General features: G+C 40.0%; 1 pseudogene; it reads right to left on the reverse strand.

The window, feature by feature from the left end:
• Positions 1-1,738: 1,738 nt before the first annotated feature.
• LOC110257990 lies at positions 1,739-3,098 on the reverse strand (annotated as a pseudogene).
• Positions 3,099-3,453: the final 355 nt, after the last annotated feature.

Raw genomic sequence — 3,453 nt, forward strand, 5'->3', positions numbered from 1 at the left:
TCAAGGATAGAGTACATGCTAAACTTCACATGTAATATGTACTTCCTTTAACAGAGCTTCTTAATGGTTCCTGACAGTATTCTTCATGCTGGAATATACTGGATATACATGCTGCGGAAACGTGAAGTAGTTTAGTAAAAAGGACATGTTTCTGTGACTTTCCCCCTACCACTACACTCAATATTCTTTATGCTTAAATGTTTGTGTGTATTTCCTTCAGGAAGCCCCGATATTTCAGAGTCTGGAAAGCCCAGTTCTGAAATGAGTTGTCTTTACAGACATAAAAGATAAAGAAGTAATCTGAAGAGCTCTCAACAGTCTCATCGCTAAGCTTTTGACACAAATCTTCCTGGATTTTGCCCTCCAAACTGAAAATTATCACATTCCTCTGTGTTTAAGACTAAGTAAGACAAAGGGTGTCTTTATTATTTCTTTTTTATTAAAGTGCAGTTGATTTACACTGTTGTGCCAATTTCTGCATAGAGCAAAGTGATCAAGGATATCGTTACTCAAAATGATCAGAGGCATTATCTAACATCACAGAAATTTTTACTTTCATTGCCCTGTGTGTGTGTGAAATTAAAAAAAAATTTTTGGGGGGCATTCAGGCCAAAACTCAGGCCAAAATATTAAATTATTTAAACAGCTAAATTTTAAAATTATTTAGAATATTTTCCAAATGAGATAAAGCAAAGTCTGTTTGTCTCAAGAACTGGATCAAGCATCCTATGATCTGCTTTTTTCTTTTTTAAATCAAACATTAGATATGATTTCAAATTGTTTCTTGTTCAGGATAACATGCAACTTTTCATCCAGTGGTTTGCTTAGATTTTGATCATACCCGAACCCATGCCAGAGAAGTCTAAATGGTTCTTGTTTTTCTTAGCTGCTAGTTTCTTCGCTACACAACTATTATGTTGATTTCTCATCCTATTAATTTAACAGCAAGTAACCATAAACTCTTTAATTTGCTCTAAAAGTGTAACTAATTTTGTGACAAAAGTTTGTTAGATATGAACCCTAGAGCTCTCAGTTCAGTACTTTGAATTTGTCATGATACAGATTGTGAGCATCAAAGAGATACTCAATTGCTTAAAGTAAGCAAGTGGCCTTCCCTTCTAGAAATACAAATTGCTTCTTCTTGTAAAAGATTCTTGAAGGATTTCAAAAGGCATTCCGGGCTATTTCCATTATGCACAAAATGTTTCCAGGTTGTGGTTCATGATTCTCTCAGAAGGTTCATGCTTATAATATTTAAAAGGGATGTTAAGAAACTTAGGCACACATTTTGTCCATTTTAATATTCAACAATAGATCCTTTAGGTAAAAATACAAACCCTGTACACTTATTAGTTAAACAAGGGTCACAGTGTGCTTCTGAAGAAGCAATAGGATCTACGTAAGTTGAGGTTGATTGTCTTCTGAGACTCACGGTTGGTCTGAGGTGTAGAGTGCCTCACTCGGAATGCACGCTGGCACCGTGCTGCCCACTTGGATGTGACCAGTCTTGCCGAGAGTGATGAAATTGTTCTTAGGTGGCACTGTCATAGGAAATCCATTGGTGAATGGTTACCATGCTGTCTTCTGATTATTAACTTTAACTAATTAGTTTGTATTGTAATATATAGTACTTTTTAAATACTGTTTGACATAGTTACTATTTCAGTATGTATTAACCAGTGTAGACTATTTGTAGTGTATTTCCACGGATTGGCCTAACTGGTGCATACTAGCCAAGTATCACCCTTGTCTAACACCATTAGAAAGAGCATTAGAAATATGACATATTTTGCAAGAAGAATAACATGATCTGAGGAAAAATGAGATGAGAATGATTTGTCAGAGAAACTCCTATGTACCTACTCACTTGTCAAATAATGTCATTCGATGTCTGCGAACTATCACTTGGAAGTGAAAACGCTCCTCACCAGGTTGCCCCAGGCACCCTTTACATCCTTATTCCTCAGAGTGTAGATGAAAGGGTTGAGTGTAGGAGTCACCACTCCATAGAAGAGAGCCATGAACTTGGGCTGGTCCCTAGAGATGGAGGAGGGGGGCTGAAGGTACATGCTAATGGCTGGGCCATAAAAGAAGAAAACTACAATGAGATGGGAGGAACATGTGCCAAAGGCTTTTTTTCTTCCCTCCGAAGATTTAATCTTAAATACAGCATGTCCGATAGAAGCATAGGAAGCAAGAATGAAGCATAGTGGCACAGCTAACATGAAAATGCAAACCACAGAGAGTGTGAGCTCATTGGAGCCCTTCTCACCACAGGCCGCCTTTATCAGAACGGGAACCTCACATGCCAAGTGATCCAGTGTGTTGTGACCACACAGTGGTAAGTGTAATGTGACAGTGGCCTCTGAGACAGCGTAGGTTATTCCACCCAGCCACACAGTGGCCACCAGTAGAATACAGGTGCACCGATTCATGATGAGGGTGTAGTGCAGAGGCTTGCAGATGGCCACGTAGCGATCGAAAGACATAATAGCCAAAAGCAGACATTCTGTGCCTCCCATTATGTGGAAGAAATAAAGCTGAATGGCACAGCCCAGATAGCTGATTGTCTTCTTCAATCGTCCCAGGTGAAACAGCATCTGAGGGACAATGCTTGTGGTGTAGCACATGTCCAGAAAGGAGAGGTTGGTGAGGAAGAAATACATGGGGCTGTGCAGACGGGAGTCTAAGGTGGACACCAGAATGATGGCTCTGTTTCCCACCATGGCCATGGGGTATGTTAGAAGCAGAATAATGAACAGAGGAAGCTCCAGCCAGGGACGATCCGCAAAGCCTAGTAGAATAAACTCTTCTGGATGGCTTTTGTTAATTCGTTCCATTATCTGCAGTTTGCTTCCCCTCTATCAGAGCAGTGGCAGGAAAGGTAGAAAGATTTTGAGAAATGACACACACAATTGTGTATAGTGGGAGTATATGCACACAATTAAGCATCCATTCGTAGAAGATTGGGTGCAGTCACTTGGGTGGGTGGGGGAGGATAATTAAAAGATGTGACACCAGGGGACTTAATTTCTCCTCATGACCCTACAGCATAAAGACAGCTACCTTAAGCAAGTAACCGAACCTTTCTGAAATGGAATCTAGTACTTTGTGTGATAAAGATGACAATAAGCATGTCCTTGGGCTCTGGTAAGGATTGAATGCCAAGCAGAAGTGACTGTGTTTCAGATGCTCCAAAGTAATGCTTTTATACTTTGATTTGCAGAAATATCAGCTAAGGAGGCAGTTAAAATGAAGTTTATTTGTTCCTATCTCAGGTGACCAATAAAGTAGATGTGGCTGGGTCTTAGGAATCAGATAGGTCTTTTTTTGAATCCCTGCTGCAAGGCCTTACTGAAATGTTAAGAAGTATGAAAGCGTGCAGTTAGCTCTAGCACAAGGAGGAGGTGGAGAAAACCTAGCCCTTAGGCATCATCAAGATAGGCTTGTCCA

Source organism: Sus scrofa, unplaced genomic scaffold, assembly GCF_000003025.6.
Source record: "Sus scrofa isolate TJ Tabasco breed Duroc unplaced genomic scaffold, Sscrofa11.1 Contig1045, whole genome shotgun sequence".
NCBI classification, from domain to species: Eukaryota; Metazoa; Chordata; class Mammalia; order Artiodactyla; family Suidae; genus Sus; species Sus scrofa.